The sequence below is a fragment of the Stenella coeruleoalba genome (genome assembly GCF_951394435.1).
Source record: "Stenella coeruleoalba genome assembly, chromosome: 11".
Lineage (NCBI taxonomy): Eukaryota > Metazoa > Chordata > Mammalia > Artiodactyla > Delphinidae > Stenella > Stenella coeruleoalba.
In genome coordinates this window covers 43,839,918-43,853,955 of record NC_137157.1, presented here as the reverse complement: position 1 = coordinate 43,853,955, position 14,038 = coordinate 43,839,918, and the positions used below count along the sequence as shown (strand labels likewise).

At 33.6% G+C, this 14,038-nt stretch overlaps 1 long non-coding RNA gene across 1 annotated transcript in view; it reads left to right on the top strand.

The window, feature by feature from the left end:
• The window catches only part of LOC307194016, a 572,538-nt gene that overhangs the window by 28,269 nt on the left and 530,231 nt on the right, over positions 1–14,038 (top strand). The window contains exon 2 of the long non-coding RNA XR_013830481.1: positions 8,200–8,283. This is a non-coding gene — a long non-coding RNA (uncharacterized lncRNA). The remainder of the gene's footprint in view (positions 1–8,199; positions 8,284–14,038) is intronic.

The following is a 14,038-nucleotide window of genomic DNA, read 5'->3' as shown; positions in this document are numbered from 1 at the left end:
AAGCCTTTCGCTAACTCTTTCCAATGTCACTTCTCCATCTGGAATTTTAGGTGCCTTTAGGATTCTTCTGGCTGACAGTACTTCTTTTATACATACACTTTTTGCTTCTGTTACTTGAGGGGATGATTGACCCAGATCAACTTCTCAGCATTCCTTTTTATTTGGTCAGCAGAATGCCAGCTCTTTTCTTAGAATACTGGGAATATTTCTCAACTTTATAGAAATATAGTAGGTTTATACTGCTTGTTGTAAGTTTGAACATAACATTGTGACAAGAAAACCAATAAAAGAGTTAATTAGTGCTGATTAGCAGGGTAAAGTAGAGAGGTCATGGAACTCAGATCCAAGAAACTGGCTGTGTATTCGTACAAAGAGTACACCTCTGAGACTCTAGTCCCCAGTACCATAGAAGTGTTCAGCTTGGAAGTTCTCTATGATTATTTAACAAACATATGTTGAGATGAAGAACAAAGGCAAGGTTCCCGCATTCACGAAGGTAAATCCTAGAAGGAGAAGGTTGACAATAAATAAGGAAAAATAAATGAGGACACAGGAAAATATCAGGTGGTGATGAGTATTCTACAAAAGATCACTGTAAGGTGATTTGATAGAGTTGTTAGATGCTATTTTAGATCAGGTGATTAGGGAAGGCCTAATGTTTAAATGACCAGGAGTCAGCTCTCAAAGATAAAAGAAACACTAATACAAGCTCCTAAAGTGGGAATAAAATCAGCATAATTTAAACCCCTTGAGAAGACTAGTTTTGCTAGAGGGTAGTGAGCAATAAAGAAACATTATAAATTGAAAAATAGAGAAAAATGGCCCTGATTATGTAAGAATCTGTAAGTTAGGTAGGGAGTTTAGATTCTGTTAGAAGCCACTGACAAATTTCCTTTTAATTCCATGATAATAATACTGGTTCTTGAAACAACCCTCACCTTCATTCTTTGAAAGTATGTAGGTTAAAATATACTTATATGATAGCAAAATAAAAAGCCACAGTATATCTGTGAAATGATTTCTGATATTTTATAAATTTATTTACATTTATTATCTCACTTGCAAATTATAATCATGAATAGAAATCTTCAAATGAGAAGGTAGATTTGAAGTTATTTTATGGTCTGTGTAAAGATATGTATAGCTGTATACAAATTGGGTAAAAATTGAGTTAATTGTCTTACTCATTTTCTACATGAGAAAAGTCTAGCTCATGATTTTTATTTTTTTATTTTGTTTCTTCCAATCTTTAATGCTCTTTTCTTGCCCAAAATACTAAGAGACAAAGTTTGAGAAGAACACTGAAATGAAAATGTAACTGACATTTCTGTTTTCTCTACAGGTCTTTCAGAGATTATTTTTTTAATTTTTAAGAATGTAGAGGCCACTTGTATCATTAACTTGTAGTTAATGAGTCATGTTTAGAGGTTATTTTTCTCTTCTTTTCTTTTTTTTTTAACAGGTTTATTGAGATATAATCAATATACCAAAAAAAAAAAGCTACACATGTTGAAGGTATACAATTTCTTTTTTGTTGTTTTTTTACATCTTTGTTGAAGTAAAATTGCTTCACACTGTCGTGCCAGTTTCTGCTGCACGACAAAGCAAATCAGCCATACACACACATATATCCCCACATCCCCCGCCTCTGGCGTCTCCCTCCTACCCTCCCTATCCCACCCCTCTAGGTGGTCAAAAGCACCCAGCTGATCTCCCTGTGCTATGCGGCTGCTTCCCACTAGCTATTTATTTTACATTTGGTAGTGTATATATGTCAATGCCACTCTGTTACTTCATCTCAGCTTACCCTTTTCCCCCTCCCCATGTCCTCAAGTCCATTCTCTACGTCTGTGTCGTTACTCCTGTCCTGCCCCTAGGTTCTTCAGAACCATTTTTTTTTCTTAGATTCCATATATATGTGTTAGCATACGGTATTTGTTTTTCTCTTTCTGACTTACTTCACTCTGTATGACAGACTCTGTGTCCATCCACCTCACTACAAATAACTCAATTTCGTTTGTTTTTATGGCTGAGTAATATTCCATTGTATATATGTGCCACATTATTGCTTTTATGCTATTGGTTGGAACTCAGTCACATGTATACATCTAACTCTGAATGAGCCTGAGAAGTGAGACCATCCATGTGCCAAAGAACAGGAAATGAGTTTGGTTAATTGGTAGCGGTCTCAGAGAGACTCTCAAACAAGGCAATATGTGATTTGTTAATATATAAACCAGGATGAGATGGACTCAGTTGGGAATCCTTAGAAATAAATATTAATTTGCAACACTGACCTCTGAAATCTGTTTGGTAGGATCATTCTTCACACATGCATAAAATCTCAAATCTCTTCCACAGCATTTCCACTCATTTGCATATAATAGCAAATATCTCAGTCTGCAATTATTAAATAAAGTCCTATACAAGCTAATATAAGAAAATAGATCTCTGATCCAATTTAAAATTTCTTTCCTACTTATTTTCAGCATGACTTAGGCTTTGAAATCTACAGTGGAGGCAGTGAGCATTGGTCTTTTTCACTGTTCTTGGGCACATAGTAGCAATTCTTAGTGACCTATTAGTTCTACAGAAATGGGAGTCACAGTCATGGAAGACAAGGTGATATGTAAAGATTCAAGACAATTCCTTGTTTTTAATAGAATTTAGATTTTTGAATCAATTCCATACTTCTTTCTATCTCGATTATTTTTTTCTGTGTAATTCTGAATAAATATAATTCAGGGGGGAAAATACATCAAATGTTCGGTACGGTTCATCCATATCTGGATTTTTTTATGTTTTCTCATATCCTTCTGGCTTTATTCAAGGTAATACTTCTAGAAAGCTTGAATTCTTATCAGCATCCCACAACTCCTCCCAATTGCCATTGGCTTTTCTTCATAGTCCCACTTCTCCTTCCCAGTTCTTCTCTGTGTTATGAAATTTCTGTCTAAATGCAGAAATATGGCAGGTGTAATAGTATTCAGGGCTGAAGAAGTATTATTACTCAGCTTCTGGAATCTACATGACTCTACATGAGTCAGGTGATGCTTATTAGTAGTGCTATGAAGCTTAGCATTAGCATAGTCAAAATAGTATTTCTTAAATGATGCTTGGGTGTGCCATAATACGAAGCCTGAGTAAAATTTTTCTTAACTCAGATCCAAGTCTTTTATATTGGTGCCAGTTTTTGCATTACATTTTGATAGCCTTAATTTTAAGTACTATTACGAATTTTCATCTTTTCTTCAGTGACTTCGCAGGTACATTTTAAGTGAATATCTTGTTCCTTTTATTTAAATGTTATTATGTGATATATTAGCACAGTAGTGCATGTATATAATTTACAAGTAAAAATAAAGTTTCTAACTAAGTAAAAATTTTGTAGTTTGCCTAGATTTTATTGTTGGTTTCACCAAATAAAAACAAAAAACAAAACACTGCTGTAAAGTATAGCTTTATCTGGTTTCTCACACTAACCTAAGGAAGTCTTAGTCAAAGTGTATTTTTCAAATTGTTGTCAGTGAGCAATTTTTTTTTTTACTGGTCCACAGAAAAGTAATACAGAAATTGGAGTAAATATTTATAGAAATATTGCTACAGTATCCAAGTATGTAATCATTTCCCATAAAGTTTTTTTTTACATAAATAAATATTCTTCTGTGATGCACAGGGGAAAAATAGTCTTTCATCACACACAGTTTGAGAAGTACTATCTGAGAGATTTGGCACTACTACCATTTTGTTTCCTTTCCCTATTTTCTTGAGTCAACAACCATGTTTATGCCTCCCAGGTCATCCATCGCTAGCCAGATTTTTATCTCCAAACTGCTCTGTACATCATTTAATCTAATCCAGTCTTGCACTCTTCTCCATCATCCCAAACTCTTTCACTTTTCGCTGTCAGTAACATAGATTGTCAAGTATGATTGTTACATAGATTGTCAAGACTCCTCTACGTCCTCAGCCTCTTTTCTAAATGTTTACAACAACCACATTCATCCACCTCTGCCTTATCTCTTTCTAAACTGCTTTATTCCTATGACTTTCCTCTGTCACCTTCATAAATATTCTCTCTCCAGATTTTTTTTATCAACATACAAATATGCTTTGTTTTCCTCAATGTAAAATATATCCCTATCTATCTGTCTATCTATCTATCTGTCTATCTATCGAATCCTTTTTCGATTGTCATCTTTCTGTCCATTCAGACAGCATGTTCCTTTTCAGGCACTGCCTCATCACACTCTTCCCCTTAATAAAAAATAAATTTTGAAAGAGTAGTCTGTCTTTACTGTCTATACTTCCTCACTTTTCACTTCTCACCTCATCTCTGCTACTACGATAAACTACTTTTGTCAAGGAAACCTATAATTTCTTTCTTGGCAAATGTTGCTTTTCTCTTCTCATCTTAATTGCTATCTTAACAGCATTTAGTATAAAATACCACTTACTATTCTTAAATTAATTTATTCCTTTGTATTCTGTTTTTTCTATTACACTCTATTTTCTCCTACCTTCTTGCCCACTCTATCTCAGTGTCTGATGCTGGATCCTCCTTTTATGCCATTTGACTCTAGGTGATTAAGTGTCTCAGAGCTAAGTCATCATACTCACTTCTCTCCTCTGAATATACCCTCCTCAGGCAACTTCATTCAGTTCCATGCCTATAAGTAACATCCATATGCTAAGACTCCCAATTGTCTATCTCCAATCCTAACTTTTCACCTGAAATCCAGACTCATACATACAACAGCTTACTGGACATCTCCACTTAGATAATATGCATGTCCAACTCAAGACATCCCAATGGAGCTTTTGATATTCTTTCCCGAATGTGTTGTGTCTTATGCTTCCCTTTCTTAGTGAATGGTACCAAAACTAACTCAGCTGCTTAAACCAACTTCCTGAGAATCTTTGTTGATGTTTGTGTTTTTTTTTTCTTTTAGCAAATATTTTCAGACCTGTCTCCAAAATATATTATAAATGCTTTCACTTCTCTCCCACTGTACCATTAACATCTTTGACCTGATCATGATTATCTCTAGACCAGACTACCAGTCTGTGCCAATAGCCTTCCTTCTGGTCCCTCCGTAGGCACCCTTCTCTCTCCATTCCCCAAGCATCAGAGTAAATATTTGAAATTTCTGACATTCAAGAGTCTAAAACCTTCTAGAACCTTTTTCTCCACACTTATAATAACATCTAAATTCCTTGCAGCGGCTCACAAACAGTTTGTTTCTGCCCCTTAGTCACTACCACTATAATTGGTTTTCTTTCAGATAACTCAGAGCATTTGTATTTTCTGTTCCTTTTGCTTGTAATACTCCTCCCAATATTTAAAGGTACTTCCCCCCTTTACTTAATATCATAATAGTCTCTTCTATTTTCATCAAAGCATGTATCCCTAGATGATACTATGTTGTTCTGTGTGTGATTTTTTTTCTTGTTTGTAGTCCATCCACCCCTTCTCAAACAAAATGTGTATTCCTTAGTTCAAAGACAAAGTTTGTCTTGTTGTGTCCTGTACTTAGAACAGGGCTTAGAATATAGTAGAGCACTGATAAATTTGTTTGAATGAATGAAGGTTAGCAACAGCTGGATTAGCAGCTATTGGCCAAAAGATATTTTAAACAAGAAATCAGTTGGGTCATATTTTATATACATATATTTATCATTCACATTAATTTTTGTATTTATCTAAAGATTAATACAGTTATGCTAATTTAAAATTTTCTATAGTCTGTTTACCAAGACAAGAAGGATAAGAAAAAACGATGTTATATAATGTATCTCTGGTAGGCAAAGGAAAGAAATAAAAACGTATATTAAAAGTTCATTTTAAAGTGCAGTTATTATAAAAAGTGAAACCTGCTTTAATAGACTTTGCAATTTCAAGGGGGTTAAGGAAAAAAAGATCATCTATTTTTACAGATTATTTGCTTTTCAACTCTAAGGACATGGGAAGGACTAAGTTTACTAACCAAAAAATAAAGTAACTTAACCGTGTTAATTTAGATTGCTCTAAAAAATGCCAAGCTATATTTTATTACTTACTCAATTACAATTAATCTATTTTTGAAGTTCTAATTAAATGTCTGAATGATAAAAATGTTCTTGTTTTAATTTTTAAAGAATCAGTGGTTGTTTCATTGACTGCAGCATGAAACTCGAGTTTGGAAAGCCATTCCTAGATTCAATAACAAAGTGTTAGATTTTGAGTGATAATGCACTGCAAACTTTAAAGTGTGTGTGTATTGCTTTAAAATGTATGTGTGCTGCATCAACTGTGTTCTCTTAAAATGTTGTAAAAAATACATTTCCAGTTTAAATTGGAAAGCATATTTTAAATTTGAGTTTAGGGGATCCATTTGTAGGACAGAAATTGACATTAGCACCTATCATTATTATTATTAAATTATTGAAACTATTACTTTGTTTTATCAGAAGAAAATGAAAGTTGCCACAGTTCAAGTTATCATTATAGATGTACTTTATGGTATCACACTTTACTTCCAGAAAGTGTACTTCTGATTTTATGTGCTAATACATATAGATATACTTAGTGTCAATATGTCAAGATTTTTCTTCAAATCTTTCATAGCCAGCTATACACCCCAAATAATTGGTTTAACTTGGTAAAAAAAAAAAAAAAAAAAACCTTATTTGATCAGGGATATGATTCCAAATTATCAAACACCATTATTATTTCATAAAATTTTATTATTTTTAGAAAAATATATTTAGTCAGTGGACATAACTGATACCACTGTTTTATAATGTGATATAATTTTGCATCAATTAATTTAAATGAGATACAGCAATTATTTTGTAATTCATGTGTATTTGGTTAAAAAAAATTGGGCCAGTTTACTCACAGAGTGAGTGGGAACATAGGAAAAAATTGGAATACATCCTAATATTGTAGGATATGAGTTTCATATGGAAGTGAAAATTGGTGAAGTGAATAAGAGAGAAAACATTAAAATGTGAACCATGATTATATCTCTAAAACATATTTTATTTTGGTTGTTTTTATTCATAAATAGTTGATGTAAAAAAAGTGACCAAAGAGTGAGTAAATCTATTTTAAAAACTTCTAACAAAAGAAATTACTCTTTCAGATAACCAGGCCTACCCCTAATATCCTCAGGGCATTGGGCGAGTACAAATGCAAACTCACATAAAAGTTACGAATGAAGCTAATAAATTGTTAAATAATATGTCATCTATCCTCTTACCTTGAAAAGTACACCTCTATAAAACAAAATTGAAAAATGTATGCAAAACTATATTTATCACTGAAAGTCAGCAAAATATCAGATATAACTACATTTAAATATTATTGTTCATGTATTAGTGTTCTTTGATGAGCCAATGATGTCTGAATGAATAATGAAATATAAATTATAAATATGTATAAATATATATTGTTATATATTGATATTTAAGATAAATCATATTAACATTATTACATTTGATATTTTAAGATAATTTGTGTTCAACTAACAGTAATGCAAACTTATATGTTTCCTGAGTCCTTAAAAGTCTGATAGTCTAGTAAGTTCAAGTTTGGAGACACTTCGTTGAAACAGGAAAAACTGGAATTATCAATAGAATTCTTTAAGGAATACTAAGATTCAGACATTAACCACAGATATAATATTCAATGATTGTAAAGAAATCTTATATAATAAAATATTATCATCACATAAGCTATTAAAATATTTTAATTTCATCATGTTTATTAGTTCATGCAATGTATAAATTCATACAATACTTCTTGAATTCTTTTAAATATTTTCAAGCTACAGTGTTATAAAGAAATCAGGAAATAAATCAATTTATTTTTCAATTTTTTTCGAAAACTTTTAACCAGAAAATTTACCTTGATTGAAAATGGTCAGAAAATCATCTGAATATAAATCATTATTTTGGAAATGATTCTTTTTCGTAGTCATACAAATGTTTTTTTTTATTATTCAAATTTTCTGGGAATATTGGAAGGCTACTTTAATCATATATTTCACGTGTACTATATTTGATGTAAATTTTTTTAATTCACCTCAAATTATTCAAATTTTTATAAAAATTTATTTTGCAAGGAACTATTATATTCATGCAATCTGAGAAAAATTTGTCAAACTTATTAATTTGTCTTTCTTCTTAATTAAACTTTGTCTCTTTCTATGACAGCAGTGGAACAACCAGCAAATCTTCTTGGAATTCAGACATGGTGGCAAGAGATGAGAAGAAGTATTTCCTGGGGGCCCAACAGTGGTAGGACACTTAATGTTTTGATTACACAATGTGTTGTGCCGGTGTTGAGCATTATATCTTGAGTAACATAGCATCCAGATGTTTTCTTAAATATATTTATTTAATTTTATTCGTTAGCCTCCTTTTGATATGTGGGTATCCTCAAACGCCAGAGGCTAATAAGGCAAAGAGGTTTAAGAACAATGCCATAGATAATTTGTTGCACCTTCTCCATACCCACTCCAGATTGCCTCTAGAGTGGCTCTTCTGTTTTCTACTAGCTTGGATCCAGGCATTTTCATAGGACTGTTCACAGCAATAGCTTGTGTGCTTGAATTTTGAGGATCCTTTTGGTTGATCCCATTATCTTAGATATCTTACGCTCGTCACCAGCTTTTCCATCTAAGCTTGGTTTACTACCCTGGTCACTCCTTGTGTCAATCTGTCTCCTACACCAAAAACTGTCTTATTCAACTCCTGTTATTCCCATCTCTTTGCTAAGCTAATAGAAACTGCAGCTAAAATCAACCATTTTTTCTTTTTAAACATATAATTTGTTTAAGGTGGGCTGTTACATGGGACTTAAAGTTTAATAAACTATGACAGTACAACTTCTTCAATAAAAGAGCTGTTTATTTAGAATTTTTTAAGAAAGGGGTAATAATAAGCATTTTAAAATATAACCCATGGTAAATACATGTCCTCTTACTAATTCACTGCCTATTGAAGAACTAAACAAATATTCAGTTCATTACCCAGATACTTCTATGCCTCATTTCTCATTTTCGTTATGAAGGAAGATCGAAATATGATCATTTAGATAGAGTTAGAATTATCTCACTTTGTAAAAAAGAAGACACGTTTTTAACATAGATCCAAGTTAAGAAAGCCCAAGCAATGAAATAATATAAGCTAAAGACTTTTGAGGACAGAATTTTCATTGCCAAATATATAAAATGAAGTTAAGCCTTAAAAAGAAAAGCTGTTACAAAATAAATGGTCTCATGTGGTTCAGTAAAAGGAAGTATTCCATCTGAATCTGGAATTAATAGCATCTGGAAGGAGAAATTGAATACAAAGTGATTTTGCTACTTGGCAATATGGACATAGACATATTAGATACTTCCAAGACAAAAACCATGCAGAAGCAAAGTACATTAAATGAAACAATGGTGGGTTAGATAACTATTGTGAGCTTAAGAAGAAAGACGGAAAATTGTAATGAATTTATGCAAAACCAGGTACCTCAGCAAATATTGGCAAGTACTGTATAGAGCAAATTTAAGAATGCTCTTAGCTAGCTACCATGTCAGTGACCTTAAGGAATTCCTTCCGAATGACTAGTGTACAGACTTGATGATATTTGCAAGAGAGAAATGAATGTAGGAACATATATAGGGACCCTGAAAATGCCAAGAAAAATGAAAACCTTTGTCAGTAAGCTCTTTGACCAGTGTGTGAAAGTAGGAATTGAAAAAATAATGGAAAAGCAAAATAAAATAAAACAAAATAAGTAAAATATAAGAGGATAAAATCATGGAGTTTTTAGAAGGAAGGAGACTTAAAGATCAGTTTATCTAACCTCCCAAATATTAAACAAAGTTCTAAAGAATGTGGATATGTTTGCTCTCAGGAAAATATAGATAATTTTTAAATGTCTTATAATAGAACTGATTGTAATATGTTCACAGATCACATTAAACACCACTCAGTTTTTTACTTGTTTTTGTGTAATAATTTTAAAGCTAAAAATAATACGATTTTAGGGAATTATTTGTTTGTTTATTGTGTATTTGATGCTGTTGTTAAAATGTTAATTGCTTCAGCTGAATCAATTTGTTTCTTACCAGAATTGTTGCAAGAAAAGCTGAATTTAAGTAATTAACCTTGACAGTTAAACATTACAGGTAATTTGATACCAGTGGATTTTGGTATCAAAGCTTTGGTATCAAAGCTTCTGTTAAAACCTCTGAGGATATGCTTTAACTGATAATATTTTTTAATGAAGAGATACAAACACCTGCTAAGAAAACACCAGAAAATAATGATTTTTAGTGAGTATAGAAGTATAATAATTTCTAGAATCTTTACTCTTTACAAATATTAATTAATTTTATACTTAATTCACAAACCATACTGGATAAGGAATGTCAATATTTTTTTAAAAATTTCTATATTACAATTAAGAAATTTGGTATGAAGAGCTAACAAAAATGTGCCTAAAGTGACGAAGTATCTTCTATTGCATTTATTTAGTGACTTCAATCAAATTTGCATATTAAAAAATTAGGAGTGATGTCAGTAAACTGGCAGGATAAAAGGTCCTCTGATGATTGTCCCACACACAGCGACAATAATGTGGCAGTCATCTATTGACAAACCTACCTTTGTGAGAGCTTTGGGATTTAGGTAAGAAGGTTGCTAAACCTTGGTGGAGATCAAGACCAAGGAGGGCAGTTTTGAGAAGGCAGACTCACGTCCAGTTGACAGGTTGGCCAACCGTGGTCCCAGCTACAGACCTGGAAGAATCCTCATCTCTGTGTGGACTTTGCTACAACCCTGTTTGGGTTTTGATCCTGCCACCAGCACCATCTGGACCGACCTGAGCCTCAGGTAATAGGCCTGCCAAACTTGGTCTCAGCTCTGTACTCTGAAGCAGCCCAAGACCCAGCTCTAGCACCTCAGCTACCTCAGTTCAGGAGTGGTCCTGCCTGCCTAGGGACTTAGTGGAAGACATGCCCATCTTTTACCCCAGAGGTTGGCCCACTAACCTTGTTCCACCTGAAGATCCTGAAGCAGTCCTGTGATTCAACTCCAACCCCTCTTAGCCATGGTCTGGGGACAGTCCTGCTTGCTCAGGAACTGGCAGGAGACATGCGCATCCATGCCCCAGAAGCAGGTCTGCAGACCCCAGTCCCAGATGCAGACCCTGAAGTAGCCCTGTGTCTTGGTTCTTGCCTCTCTCAGCCACAGACCAGGTCCTATCCTGCCTGCCAAAGGACCCTCTCAATGGCCCAGCGAGAACCTACCTAGAAGCCAGGTGGGAGCCACATCCATCCACACACCTGGTAACAAGCCCATCAAATGCAGACCCTGAAGCAGACTCTTGTCTCAGCACCAGCCCTGCTGACCAAGAACCTAGAAGCAATTCAGTCTGCCCAGGGACCTGACAGAATCCATGCCTGCCCAAGGCCCTGGCAACAGTCTTGCCAACCCACTAAATACCCAGCAGTAGCCACATGATCTGACCTCAACCCAAATGGACTATGATTGCAGGTATAATCCCATCAGCCTAGGGAACCAGCAAGAGAAGGTCTTTACCTGCTGAAATCAGTATGTAAAGACTGGAAAAGGCAATTGCTCCTTCAAATGCACAGATACCAATGCAAGGCTACATAGATCATGAGGAATCAGGCAAATGTTGTACCACCAAGTAAGTATCATTCCCTACCATAATGGTATGAAACTAGAAACCAGTGACAGGAGTAAAACTGAAAAATTCCCAAATATGAGGAAATTAAACAACACACTCACTCATGAACAGTCAATGGGTCAGACAATAAAGCAAACAGACATCAAAAAGTAGCTTGAGACAACCCAAAGTAGAAATAGAACATACCAAAACTTATAGGAGAGAGCAAGCAGTCCTAAGAGGAAAGTTTATAGCTATAAATGCCTATATTAAGAAAAAAGGAAAATCAAATAAACAACCTAAATTTACACCTGAAGAACTAGAAAAAAAAAAGAAACTAAGCCCAAATATAGCAGAAAGAAGGAAATGAGAAAATCTAGTGTGGAAATAAATAAAATAGAGACTAGACCGACAATAGAAAAATCAATGATACTGAGTTGGTTTTTTGAAAATAAAAACAAAATTGACAAAACTTTAGCTAGATTAACCAAGAAAAAAAAGAGAAAGGTCTCTAATAAAGATAATAAGAAATAAAAGAGAAGACATTACAACGGATACCATACAAGAACAAAGGATCATAAGACACTACTATCAACAATTCTTTGCTAACAAATTGGCCAACCTAAAAGAAAGGAATAAATTACTAGAACATATATCCTACCAAGACTGAATCATGAAGTAGGAAATATGAACAGACCAATATCGAGTAAATAGATTGTGTCAGTAATCAAAAATCCATCAACAGAAAAAAAGCTCAGGACCACATGTCCTCACTGGTGAATTCTACCAAACATTTAAAGAATTAACACCAATCCTCAAATTCTTCCAAAGAACTGTAGAAGAGGAAGCACTTCCAAACTCATTTTACAAGGCCAGTGTTATCCTCATAACAAATCCAAATAAAGACAAAACAAGAAAATTACAGACCAATATCCCTGTTAAACAGATATGCAAAAATCCACAACAAAATACTAGCAAATTTAATTCAATGAAACATTAAAAGGATAATACACCATAATCAAATGAGATTTGTCCCTGGGATGGTTGAACATACACAAATAGGGTGTGATATATAATATTAACAGAATGAAGGATAAAAATTACATAATTGTTTCAATAGATGTAAAGAAAGCATTTGACAAAATTCAGCATCCATTTATGATAAAAAAAGTCATAACAAATTAGGTATAGCAGAAATGTACCTCAACATAATAAAGGCCATATATTCCAAGCCTGCCCATAACATTGTACTCAGTGGTGAAAAGCTGAAAGCTGAAAGCCCAAGGGTACCCATTCTTGCCACTTTTATTCAACATAGTACTTGAAGTTTAGCCAGAGCATTTAGGCAAGAGAAAAAATAAAAGGCATCCAAAGCAAAAAAGAAGAAATAAAACTGTCTTTATTTACAGATGACATGATCTTATATGTAGAAAACCCTGATGACTCCACCAAAAAAAACCCCAAAACCCAAAAAACAACAACAACAAAACTGGTAGAAATAATAAATTCAGTAAAGTTACAGGATACAAATCAGAATACAAAAATCAGTTGAATTTCTATACACTGACAACAAACTATCCAAAAAATAAGTTGACTGTATATGCACAGGTTTGCTTCTGGGCTGTCTGTTCTATTTCACTGGTCTATATGTTTGGCTTTATGCTAGTGCTATGCTGTTTTGATTACTATAGCTTTGTAACGTAATTTAAAATCAGGAAGTGGAATGCCTCCAGCTTTGTTCTTCTTTCTCAGTATTACTTTGGCCATTTAGGGTCTTTTGTGATTCCCTATGGATTTTTAGGATTCTTTTTTTTTTTTCTGTGAAAAATGGAATTTTGATATGGATATGTATATATATGGTTTATACATACACACACACACACACATATATATATATATATATATATATATATATAAAATTCAAAGATAAAAAAGAAAATACTGCCATTTGTGACAACATGAATGAACCTGGAAGACACTTTAGTAAGTGAAATAAGACAGACACAGAAAGACAAATATTGTGTGAACTTAATGTGTGGAATCTAAAAAAGTCAAACTCACAGAAACAGAATAGAGTGGTGGTTGTGATGGGCTGAGAAGTGGAGGAAATGGGTGGATGTTGATCAAAGGGCACAAACTTTTAGTTACAAGGTGAATAAGTTCTGAGGATCTAATGTACAGCATGGTGACTGTAGTTAATAATACGATATTTTATACTTGGAATTTACAAGAGTAGGTCTTAAGTGCTCTCACCACACACACAATAGTAACTATGTGAAGTGATGGATGTGCTGATTAGCTTGGTTGTGCTAATCATTTCACAATTTCTATTTATATCAAATCATCACATTGTATGTCTTAAAT